The following is a 13,211-nucleotide window of genomic DNA, read 5'->3' on the forward strand; positions in this document are numbered from 1 at the left end:
CCAGAGATTGGGTGGGTGGGGGAGGGGGCGAGTAACCACAATGCTCAAAGAAACACTACAAACAAATTCATGCTAGCTCTTCCATAAATTATGTTAACCTGTTAGGTAAACTGCTTGGTTGCGAATTGCATTGTGCTCTTACCAACATACTGGAGCAAAAATTGCACAGTATTGTCCCATTAGTAGTGGCATTAAAAGGAAATTTTGTTTTAAGTGAATGTGACCCAGGAACATTGTGATACTCCAATGATGAAAGTGGGCAAACTCACTGCCCCTTGCTGTGGTGGGTGGAAGCAAAATTTTAAATGACAATTCAACAGAACAACAAATGAGGTGGACTCACAAACAGCCCCTCAATGAATGTACTCTTTAAATTATACAAGGCCGGCAAGAAGCAGAAAATGTCCGTAGGCTAGAGCACAGGAAGTAGTTGGCTGCACAGTTTCGCATTTGGCTAGGCACGCCATTTAAGCTTTTGTGAGCCAATCCCATTAAGGCTCCAGCAATGCGTAGTAGACTCTAGATGCAAGCTCTACTGCAGTCAATATGCCACTGAATCAGCTGCTCATGGCCTTTGACAACTCACAGCATGCTCTGGGTTAGCTTGGGTGCCATAAAATCAGTTGTGTCTGGGCGTTGGCCACATGGAGTGGACTCTGGGCTTACAGCCTGTCCTGAAGTCAGTCCTTGTGCTAGCCTCGTGCCAACTTGGTATGATGTGCCAACTCACAAGTCCACAACGCTCACTGCACATGACCTGTGCCATTCAGAGTTGCAATGAAATTTATGTTTTCATTCATACAGGATTCCCAATACAGATCTATAAATATAATTTCTTTCAAATCCTAGGAGGAGGAGGGAAAGGTTGGTGAGGTGGTCAGGGCCCTTCTTCCTGTTTGCACCCCATCAGCCGGTAATGTACGGTTACTTACTGGTGAAGTTTATTACTCCGGGTCTAAGACCTCCAAGTCACAGCCCTTACATACATGAGCGCCAGGTCCCCCACAGCCATATCCAAGCAAATGTAAACAATAAAATGGCTCCCATTCCTACCCTCTCGACCATGCCCACATCCTTTGGAACATAACCATTGAACTTGTAACCGGAAACCCTGCAATCCCAAGCCAAACACAGGGATGGGAACCAGGACTGACGGGGAGGTCGTAGACACAGTTATCAACTTAACTGGTAAGTAAACGGACATTACCACTTTGTCCGCCTTCTCCGTCACAGTCCTCACATACATGAGCAGATACCCAATCAATAATCTCCTTCACACACTACAAGTGCAGAACCAGAATTTATTCCAAAACAGTATGGAGCACGTCAGAAATCGTGAACAGAACTCCACACTGCGTCAACAAAACACATCACTATCCACCTCCAAGCAGTAATGAGACATACAAGTGTGTGCGGAACTCCAAGTGGTGGCCTGGTAAATAACCATCAAGGCCCCTTTCAAAAATCGCACAGGAAGCCGCCATCCCTGGTCGAGTGACCCTGAACCGACCTAGGCACAGTCGCACCAATAGACTCATAAGTGGCAATAACAGCACACTTCAACCACCGAGTGTAAGTAGACACAGAAAGCTTTGGACCCTGGACAGCTAACAGGTTATGTAATGAGAATCCACCTTACGAAAAGGACGAGTAAGATCCAGATGCACTCAAATGGCCCGCCTGACATCAAACGGTGCAGAAGAACCTCACCCTCAGTCTGAGGGTCTGCACACAAAACTTCTCTGAACAGTGGAAAGAGGAAAGGCACCTTAGGACAAAATGTAGAATCAGGCCCCAGAACAACCGTATCAGGATAGCACCTCAAAAAAAACTGCTCAGAACACAGCAAAGAGCCAAATTCCCCAACCAGCTTGGCAGCTGCGATAGCCACCAGGAAAAATCACCTTAATTGTGAGAAATCGAAGGGGAACCTTCCGCAGGGACATGAACGGAGCAGACTGTAAACCCCACAACACCAAGTCCCAACTAGGAGACAAGGACTTACTCACCGGCTTTTTCAGAAAAAAAACCTCCTCAAAAGTCGCATCACTAACGGAACCATGCACTCACAGTTCGGATCCCTTAAGGCCCCCACCGCAGCCCACTGCGCATGTAACGTGGAAACAGTCAAGCCCAACTGAAAGTCCTCCTTCAGAAAGCCCAAAATCTTTATCTTTTCCACATTCAAAGCCGACCAACCTCTCCCAAAACACCAGCTCTGAAAAGAAACCCAATGACGGGAATGAGATTTAAGCATAGACTGTTCCCTAGACTGCTGAATAAAGAGCAGCTTCTGGAGAACAACCCAAAGACAGGTGGCTTCCCACAAAGCCAAAAGTTTTTCCAACTTCTCAACAGCCAGGCCACCAACTGTAACTGGATCAGACTCACCTGAGACTGACTGGGAAAGCAGAGGACATGGATCCGGTGGAAGCTTGCAACACTGTTATGTGTGGAGAGGCAGAAAATCCAAATTGCAATACCTGAAACTGGAAATGATCTCTGCCCACACAGAACCTCAAACATCTGCGAGGCCAGGTTCACTGGCACACGAAAATATGCATCCATCAGATCCAGGGAAGTCAGAAAAATCCCCCAGGGACAGAAAAGGAAGAGTCAGTTGTAGAGTAACCGTCTTGAATGACTTGTACGGAACGCAGAAATTCACTGCTTTCAAAACAAACACTGGCCTGCAATTCCCATTCGGCTTCCTGATCAAACAAAGGATCAAATAAGACCCTTGCCCTGTTGATCCACCAGAACCCTCACAATGCCTCTATTGTCCAACAGGTCCTGAACCCCTTCCAAAAGGCCCTATTTCACTGGTGACACCGAAACAGGGGTAGAAAGGAAGCTTTGAGGGAGGATGCAAAAAACGATCCTGATCTGATAATTTATAAGACCCAATGATCCCTGAACAAACTCCTCCTAAACTGGCAAAAAAGTTCTGAGGCACCCCCAATTGGGACTCCCTCCAGAGCCAAAGGATAGTCATGACATAGCCTTATGGGCAGAATCGGAAACTCCCTGCCGGCCCCGGGACTTACTAAAGGAAGGGAGCCCCCGCCACATCCCCTACCACGAATGGGCCGGTAGGCTTTTTTCTTCTGAAATGCCGGATCAAAAGCTTGTTTTTATCCTCCACCATCTTCTTGAACATGGCCTTAAACAGCTTGGAACCTGTGAAGGGAATTTTCACAAGGGCACACTTTGCACTGCCTCCGCCTTCTGCAGCTTAAGTCACAACTGTCTCTGCAAAGGACTACCCAGCAGCCGCCGCAGAAGCACTCAGAGAATCAAAAGACAGGTCACACAAACAGTGCAACTGCTGCTCCAACATTGCGAAAGACTCATCATCCTGAAAAAGCTGATCAGAAATACTCGGACAGTCCCCCAGTAGGGACTAAAACACATAACTGGTATACGCAGAGGACCGGATTGCAAAATTGAAAGCAGCAAAGGACCTAGACGGCCCCTTCAACCTCTTTGTCACCCAACAGCCCATCCACCTTCACTAATGCAGGGAATTCTGTGTCAGGTAACAGAGGCTATTGATTATGCTTCTCTGTCTTTGCTGAAGCATTACAGAAACCAATAGTGCCCTCGCCCTACCCTCCTTGGCAAAGTGACGGAAACTCCAGACCTCTATCCTAGCATGGCGACATTTCTAAAGAAGTTTGCGAAAGAACTAAAGAAGGGGCTTGATAGAGCTTGATGGGGATGCCAGGACAAGCTCCCGGATGCGTTAGGTCCCCTCACTAAGATTTTAGACTTGACAGTACGGGCTAAGGATTTTAATTCTCATTTCGACCCAACTGAAGTCTTGGAATGGGCACAGAGAGCGCTGTGCTTTTTAGGGAATGCTAACTGTGCCTTATCGACAGAACATAGGAAATCCTTTCGGATGACGATTGATCCTTAGTTGACAGATTTGGCCTCTACAGAGGCTGGCCCCATAACCAATGTACTGTTTGGCAACAAATTTGTAAACAACCTAGGGAAATATGTCCCCACATTGTCTGCCTTGGACATGGCCTAGAGCTCACTTAAAGATTTTCCCAGTGGCCGTTCTGCCAGGGCCAGAGGATTCAGGGGTCAAACGCCGGCTGTGGCTTCTACCATGCCTCCAGAGGACATGAGGGTGCTACCCGATCCAATTCTATCCCACCCGCAATCAGGGGGGGGGGGGGTGGTAGAGGCAGATAGAACCGTGAGGATACAGCGGAGGGAGCAACTCCAGTGACACTTCGCACACAGGCAAAGATTGTTCAGTCTTGGGAAGTGTGGGTGGGAGGAAGGATTGGTTTATTTTGCCACGATTGGGAGACATGGACTTGGGTTCCATGGGTTCTTTAAAAAGTCCTAGGCTTTCGCCTTGAAATCTACTCCTCCTCAACACAAGGTCAGAGAACGGGTCCTCTCCATTTTTGCCTAATAGAGAGTGCTTTCGTAGACAGTGAGGTTATGTCCCTGCTGCAGAAAGGACCCGTTGTAGAATCATGTCCTCATCCTTATGGCTTCACCAGCACAATCTTGCCGGTTCCAAAGAAGGGCCATGGGTTCAGACTGGTGCTAAATCTCAAGGAATTCTATTCCTGGATTGTGAATCGCCAGTTCAAGGTGAAGGGCATACATTTGTTGCGAGATCTATTATTAGAGGGAGACTGGGTGATTCGTCTCGACCTAGAGGATGCTTATCTGGCTGTTCCGATTTCCCCACTTCATTGGATGTTCCTAGTGTTTCAATGGCGACATTGATGGTTCGAGTTTAAATCGCCATGCCGTTCTGCCTTTCCTCTACCCTTTGGTGTTTCATCAAGTTGCTCAAACCAGGTGTACAGTAAATCCGGGAAAGGGGAGTTATAGATTATATTCTAGTCATGGCCCGGAGATGGTCTTACTCCACTTATCTTGGACGACCCAGCTACTTCAAGAGTTGGGGTTTGTTATCAATATGGACAAATTGGTCATGATACCCTCTGAGACAATGGAGTTTCTGGGGTTCCAAGTCATTGCTGACAACTATTGCAGTCATTGAAGAAGCGGGTTTCGATCAGGAAAGTTGAAGTGATTGCCACTCGGGACTACATCCTTGAGGATCCTGGCTTGCCTGGTGGGTCTTTTGGCCTCTTCGATCCAGGCAATATTCCCAGGACCTCTACATCATCGGGTCCTGCAGCGGGTGAAGATTTTGCCTCTTCGCAATGGTTATTTACTCTGAACGGATAGTCCTGCCCACGGAAGCCATGACAGAAATATCCTGGTGGTTGGATCATATGGATGCAAGGAATGGCAAAGCCATTTTTAGGTCTCACATGCCATTGCAGCGTAAAGCACTGCTCGCCTCTGCGAGATTTATTGTGACCGAGGAGTTTCAGTAGAGGGCTGCAAGCCCTGCCCCCTCATTTCAATTGGCTGGTGTCATCCGTTTATGCTGAACGGTTGCCTGCCATTGGAAATGAGGGTTTTTGGTTCATGCCCTTTCGCCTACAAGCCGGACTGGCTCGCCTGCTTTGCTGCTATCGCAAAGCACTTTGTCTTTACACATGGCCCCATAAAGACAAGAGGCCCCTCTCTCCACAGCGCGACCCAAACACATGTAACTCAAGCCAATTTACACCTTTCAGTCTCAATTCTGTTGATACTTTCAAGAGTTTGTGAAAACTTTTTTTCCCCGTGAGCGTCCGCATTCCTGTTTGTTGTGCCACCCAACACTGCCCTTTGCCTCTCCTACTCTCTCCAGATGCGTGGGGCTGCCTGCCTGGTCAGGCTACATGGGGGTGTTCTTTCCAGGGTGCCCGTGGTTGCATTTTCCATTTGTGTTTCCGCAGTAGAGCTGAAACCGAATTTCCAAGATGTGGGGAGCAGGAGGACCCTCTGCGGGGAGTAAGTTGCAGCACGCCGAGACGCCCTGTCTGAGAGTGACTGACTGTTCTGGGATGGCACTCCCGGGTCAAGTGGTCCATCCGCACCGTTGGAAAGAAGAGGGGCGCCACAGGACACGGACAGTGTCGCCTGCCAGACGCCTGGCACTTCTTGGCGCTGCCCTGCTGCTCTTTAGACTGCAGATGGGGATGGATGGCGCCTCCGCTCAGAGGGTCCCAGGTGACGCTGTAGCCGGAAGCAGCGGCTTCATCCTCCTCACTTTAACTTGGCTCAGGGGGCTCGGATTTGGGCGACTGCCACCTGCGGGGAGGACGAGGGCGCAGGCGGAGCGCTGAGGCGGAACCTTTACTGTAAGATCTTCGAGGGGCCAGTCCGCCCCACCTCCGGGCAAACTATTCAGGTACAGTAAAACTGTTGTACTTCACTCACAAATGAAACATGTGACGTAGGCTGATATAACGACCAGCAGAATCATGCGGGCTACAAGTCACTTCTTGCGACATAGTGCAAAGGCACGCGCCTCGTCAGGGGTAGTACTCGTTAAATAAATGCAATTACAATACAATGTAGCACTGATTGTCGTGGTCTTTAAAATAAATTAAACAAACTTTCCCATAGGCCATAAGGTGCCATCATTAAAAACCACACACATTTTGATGTATGACAGCTTGAGACTTGAAATCGCTAAATGAATAACTACTCATCGAGCAAAACTAGTTTTCATTGTGTGTGTCTATGAATCACACATGGTTCCTTGTCATTCTCCGACTTAAACCTGCAGCTCTGAGATCACAGATTCCACACCTGATACAATTACTAGACGAGAAGTCTTCCACGCTGTTTTTGTATGCCAATTTGCCCTACACTGTAATATGTCTGCCATGCTGTAGTGTGGGCAGACATATTAGTAAAATTAGTAATGGAAAACAGGGAGCCTTAGTTATGATTCAGCGAGTATTGGGACAGATGCATCGCCATGGAGCAGAGGTGCTCTTGATCACTCCTTATTTGAAGGCTCAGTTGAGGTGAACGGTGGCAATAACCAGGTCCTATACTCCTCGGTTCAACTGATCTCATTCCTGGAACTTCTGCAAGATCCGATGAACATCCCTCATTCGCATGTGGTTCGGTGTCAGTTGTCCCCCATGGCCTGGAGACTTTCCGGCGAGTATGACAAGTGCTGGGAGTTTTGCAGGAGGCAATGTTGTTTCTGTCACAATCTTGGGCTCCCTCTACGAACAAACGTTATGAATCAGCATGGTGTAGATGGATTTGTTGGTGTGGTGAACGAGAGTTGGATCACTTGGGATCTGGTATTCAGGAGATTGCTAACTTTCTATCAGATGGGGGCAGTCAGGAACTGGCGGATATGACAGTTAATTTTAGTTTCACGATTTCAGCTGGCCATACGCATGTCAATGGAAAACCGGTGTAGCAACCGATAGTGGTCGCTCAACTTTAAACTAGTATAATCAGAAGCCTCCATTTCCTGAGAGAATAAAAAAAAAAAAATTCTAGCTGACCCGTCAAGAATTTTCAATTTTATTAAAGACACGGAGGCAAGAATTACCCCACCCTAGAATTGGTGTTGTATTATGCGATGTTATTTATGAGATATAGATTACGAATTGTAATAGATGAACATCTTTACGGTTTGGTTACCACCACCACCCCCCCCCCTCCCAATGCTGATGCTGTATTTCATGATGATGGGATATTATGGCCTGAATTTTCTTTTCAGGAGCAGAGACCAAGACGACCTGAAGGGTCTTGAGACAGTTCCCGCTACTTCGGTTGACGACAGTAGTTTAATCTTAGTTCATGGGAGCCGGTTTCTGGACAGTGTCTGATGGCCAGCGGATTTCTGGTTCTATGAATTCGATGTCAAGGACTTATTTGGTTGTTCGCAAAGAAAGAGGAAGGACTTCCACATTATGAAGTTATATACTTGATTGGAGGTAAGGTGATTGGTGAACAGCAGGAGGGTTATGCCTTCCGGGTTATGTAGTTTAAAGTTTATTGGCTGCTGTAATGCTTCAGTAAAAGCAAGAGAAGCATAATCCTCGCCTCCGTATCCTTGATAGAATTGAAAATTCTTGATGTGTTGGCTAGAAAACGTTTTATTTCCCTGCAAAGTGCAGAGGATGTCTTTGTGAGGAATTGGGGCCAGACAAAAGAACAACCATATAGAGCCCACTTACCACAAAAACGGACCAATGAAAAAGAACGATCCCCAAAAGCTTTGTTACTGCAACACTCATTGCTAAGACACCGACCCACCAATGGACAAGCCTAAAGAAGATACAGGACAGTCCCAACTGCCAATTACCACCCTAACAGGAACACAACATGCCATCACACAAGCAGGGGGCCACACAAATGATAAAGTGCAAGCTGGACAAATCACAGCGCTGACCCTAATGTACAATGCCCGACGCAGGAGGCTTACGCAGCCTTGAAAATCCTAGTGCGAGACCCCAAGAGAGTATCCAATGCCTGCGCAGGTTCCCGAGCTCCGCCCCCAGCCAGAGACACTGGTATCCCAGGCACCCCCTCGCCGGAGAGCAGAGACATCAGGCTGTGTTTCACAAAGCTCCTTCGATCGAAATGCGGAGCAGGCGCTGGTTGTCCTAAAGCAGGGACTCTAATGCCATGTCTCAGGCCACATTACAAATTAAGTTCGCTACAGCAGACCTTCTCTGTCCAACATAATACTTACCTGAATAGACAAGATATACACACCGAGCGAACCTGCTTAGAAGACAACCTCTGAAAAAAAAAAAAAAACACAACAGCGGTTCCAGTTGGGAGGTCAAGGGTTATGTTCCACAGTATGTGGGCATGGCATAGAGGGAAGGGATGGAGCGACTTTAGTGTTTAATTTTGCTTAGATATGGCTGCGGGAAAATTTGGCGATCATGTATGTAAGGACAGTGTTACTGCAAGAATTTTTAGTTGCTGACAGCCAATCTGATAGCCCAAATCCTTGAATCTGCTAAGGATTTTTAAAATGCTTTGAAGTCAGCTTGACACCTTTTTCTACCGCAAATATCTCAGAAAATACTTAATAGATCTACAGCAAAGGAATACAAGGCTCTACTGAGTAACCTTTCATGCCAGGTTTAGTGTAATCACAGCTTTCTCCCCCAACGTTCCTCATGAGAATCACAATAGGAAAGAGCTATACCAAGGTACCTCTTTCGAAAATTACCCACCTATGCAATTTGATGTAAAAGTTGTGCAAGATTCGTCAAATGGTGCCAAATTGATTAACAGATGAAATATAAAAGCCTTGTGACATTAATAACAGTGTCACCAATAGGGTAATACTGGTATCTCATTTTTTAGGCATTATCAATGTTCTAAATGAAATTTTTTTTTTAAAAAAGCACAATTTATGAGATCTTTTGAATTATGGTTTCATTATAAACAGCCCTAACCACTCTGCAGAGATTTACCACTGCCTATTTCCAATGAACATTCAAGTTACACTAAGTAAACAAAACAAAAATGCTGCCCTCCCTGAATGTGGATAACAGGTGTGTTTTAGATTGCAACAGTGCACATGGTTGTTTACCATTCTCCAAAAGCGAACACTTGACACTCCAAGCTCCTTTTGATGACAGGGTAATGTAACTGAAACCAGCATTGACAAAACCAAAAGTTCTCGCCTACAGGACCCATTTGCTTTGCCAAGGCTTTTTAGCCATGCTACACAGCACCAGCAAGATGCTGAGCAGCATGACGAACCATTTTGTAGACAAGAGCATACTCTACATGTGTGCCTACAAATTGTTACTGGTGCCATTTAAAAAAAAGTCTTTCAGCTTCAAGTATTTGGAAATACAATTTGATTTTAACAAGTATAAGTAGAGCAAAGGCGAATTTAAGGCAGATCATGAAATTGCTGCATTGTTTATTTCTAAAAAAACAAATAAACCCTGCAAAACAGCACTCGAGAGAAAAGCACACGAGCGAAAAACAACATAGGGAAAAGCACACAAAGGTGAGCGCGAGATGGGGAGAACACAGGTGAGAAAGAGCAACAACGAAGGGAGAGAAAAGAGGTACATCCTGCTGGAATATACATGCACTTTGATGGAGAGCTCAAGAGTCCAAAAAGAAAGCAGTGGAGGGACACAAGTATAGCAACTATGCCCCAGGAGAGAGGCAAACAGAATTAAAATAATGTGGCCGCAAAAAGCAACAAATACAAAGAAAGCTAGTGAAAGTAGCAATAAAGCCAACCAATGGTAAACAATGGGCAGGATCTAAGCTCGCTGTAAAAGAGCATAGGTCTTTCGAAACCAGACAGCTTGCAATGGCCGAAATGAAGAAGGTCGACCTAAACAACTTTAAAAAGGATCAGTAACTAAAGGTTCTAAAACACAATTCTTGTATTTAACTGCCAATAAGGTGAGACATGACATATGATACGACCCATATCTTTGTCCTTCGTAGCTTTAGTGAAATAATATTCGTAGCTTTAGTGAAATAATTAATCTCTTACATACAGTGACAGGGTCTATTACGGTGAACACATTAACACTGATAAAAAAAGCCCCAAAAGAGAATTCATTTAATCTGGGGTCTAGGGGACTCCTGTTTGTAGAAGCACTGCCAAGCAGAATATGACATGTCTAGTATATTGTCAAAAAGCTGGGGTTGGAGCTGGTTAAATCATGGTTCTTGGTTAGGTTTCTTATACCTGTAGCTTATTCCTGAATAATGGTACCTGTACATGCGTGCTCCCAGTGCCTCCTTTACAGCACACAACTTCTTAATGTAACAAGACCCTATCCTAAAACTAAAGTGGGGAGGAAGGCAGTTGTAGCCGTTAATGTTACCTCGCAACATTTGTGCTAATTATTAAATCCTGTCTCCTCAGGAGACAGGCAAATTCACTACCATCAGAGGAGAGAATTCTTAGCCTGGAGGAGTCTGGCCAAATAAGCTGTATGTACCCATGTCTTGATCAGAACTGATTTCTAGTATGCATTTTTCCGACTAAGAAACCTGTGATGCCCAGGAGCCACTGACAAGACACTACACTGGAGCATTATGCTGCGTTAACCGTGCTGCTTTGTGCCCTTGTAACTGAGATAAAGGTGAAAGTGTGCCCTACATTCTCAAGTGGTAAGGTTGTACCACTGTCATTGGAGGGTCAGAGGGAGATAAAACGACCTCAATCAAGTTAAATGAGGAAACGTCAACGGCGAGAGGCAGTAAGAAATGACAGCACAGACTCCTCCAATGAGGGAAGGGCCACCGAAACGGAACACCATACTCAGTCTACTGGGAAAGCATTATTGTGCATCAGTGGCCCTGTGTAGTCAGTGTCCAGCACGCACTATATAATGCATTATCTGCTGCATACATTGACAAAATGTTTATTTCGAGAATAAAAAGCAAAGTTTAAAAATGTTGCACATCGAATTCAGCCATTATTTGTAATGCGTTCACTATTAGCATCAACGCTATTCACTCAACGGCATTTAAACTTAAAAAGAATGTAAAAATAACATGCGGTTCTTAAGAGCTCCTTTAACGGAATTATAAGCCACATAATTGGTCTCTCTTAGCCGCGCACTTTAGTCAAATAGGCCACATAATTCGGTACTACAATTCTGTAAAACTGTCTTGGCAAAGCCGCATAACTACGGCGAGTGTGGCTATAACGAACAGGCATGACAAAGTTATCAACACTCCGTACTGTGTGAAAACTAAGAGACCACATTGCCGGTTGCGGGACTTAGGAAATAGAAAACACTGACAGACAGAACTGAGCTTCGGGACAATATTTCTGTTGAAGCTTGCAAGACTGGCTGAGAAAATACCCGCGGTGCAAAACTTTCAGAGCCTGAAAATCTAGAAGTAGGTACTGCAGAAATAAATACAGATTACAGGCCTGGAAGAAAAAGCAGCATGCCATGCCAGGAGCAAACACGACCACAGGCCTAGCAGAAGCGGTTAATACTCTCCAGGTGAGAAGCCGGACAGACGTAGACAAAACTCTCAAGGCGAGAAATCCACCTTAAGAGGAAGCAACTCTTTAGGCCCGGTAGAACAAGAAACGCTGCACAATACTCTGGGAAGGTTATCTACAAAAATACTCAAGCTGAAAGCCCTGAATAAAAAAAAAACACTCCAGATGAGCAGCCAAATAAATGGAAGTATGTCCAAATGAGGACTTCGGAACTACTGGGAAGGTTTACGAGGAAACGGCTGCATAGCTGGAAGGAAATAATCAAAATGAGATATCTCCATCACTTCTGGACAACACTGCTCCAGGCGAGGGGAGTTCAGAACTAGAATGTAGAATAAAATCTACTGAAAGACTATCCAGATCCGAGGTCTCCATAAATGGATTCAATAACGCACCTTGCGTTGATTAGCACAATGGCAACGTTACTAGCTCCACCTCCCACTACGCGTACTATAACTACACTCGACAGAACTGGCAATACTCTAATTTAATAAAAGGAACTGTCCACAGCTGGTACCACACCAGATCTCTAAACGAACTTCAAATCCACCCGAGTAAACCGTTCATCGTCGACGAGGTACCCAGAGCAGAACAGTTCCTTTGCCCTGCTCCTCCCCATTTTCACAGAAGACCAGTCTATATCGGGCCTTGTTGTTCTCAACAGGCCCGCTTTTCTGCGCTCAACGCCACTTCGTTCTCCAACAGCAACCCCTTAGGCCTTGTCACACCTCCGAACGTACCTCCTCAACGATTCTAGCCAAGACATACCCACCCCGTCTATATAGACAGTCTTCTCATTCTGTCTCCCGGCAGGTCAACTGCATCGTTTCTACAGTATACCTCCGTACCTCAGCGGGGATCCCCTAGCTCTTCTGCCGTCGCCATTGCCTTGGGCTCTCGCGCTCCTTTCTCCCTCTCTCCCGCGCGCTCGCCACCGCTCTGAGCCAACCAAAGAGCGGGTACAGCAGCTCGTGCACCAACTGAGAACAGCGCGCAAGCTCAAAAGCCAAACTGGATAACTGCGCACGCGCGTGAACTCCCAAACGCCACTCGTCCCTGCTCATATGTCACTACCTTAATTTGTGCGCACGCGCACTCGCGGTCATCGGAGTCGCGCGCGCACTCACAATGAAGCTCGCGAGTTTCTTTTCTCTGATTGCAGGCTCTTTGTGTGGTTTGCGCATGTGTGCTGGTTAAGTGTCTTCCCGTTTCTCATCGTACACGCCCTTCCAGCGCCTCTACTTCCCGAACTGCGGGACGCCAGATATTTCGTCAATAATAGTGCGACAATCCCAATAGATAACAAACTCTGACCCTTAGAGATAGAGAGAGGACAAGG

At 46.2% G+C, this 13,211-nt stretch overlaps 1 protein-coding gene across 1 annotated transcript in view; it reads right to left on the reverse strand.

The window, feature by feature from the left end:
* The window catches only part of PDIK1L (PDLIM1 interacting kinase 1 like), a 49,542-nt gene extending 36,623 nt beyond the window's left edge, over nt 1–12,919 (reverse strand). Inside the window, exon 1 of the mRNA XM_078682682.1 lies at nt 12,721–12,919. The gene's annotated coding sequence lies outside the window, so the exon portion shown is untranslated. The remainder of the gene's footprint in view (nt 1–12,720) is intronic.
* Nucleotides 12,920–13,211: the final 292 nt, after the last annotated feature.

The sequence above is a fragment of the Lissotriton helveticus genome, chromosome 3_1 (genome assembly GCF_964261635.1).
Source record: "Lissotriton helveticus chromosome 3_1, aLisHel1.1, whole genome shotgun sequence".
Taxonomy (NCBI): Eukaryota; Metazoa; Chordata; class Amphibia; order Caudata; family Salamandridae; genus Lissotriton; species Lissotriton helveticus.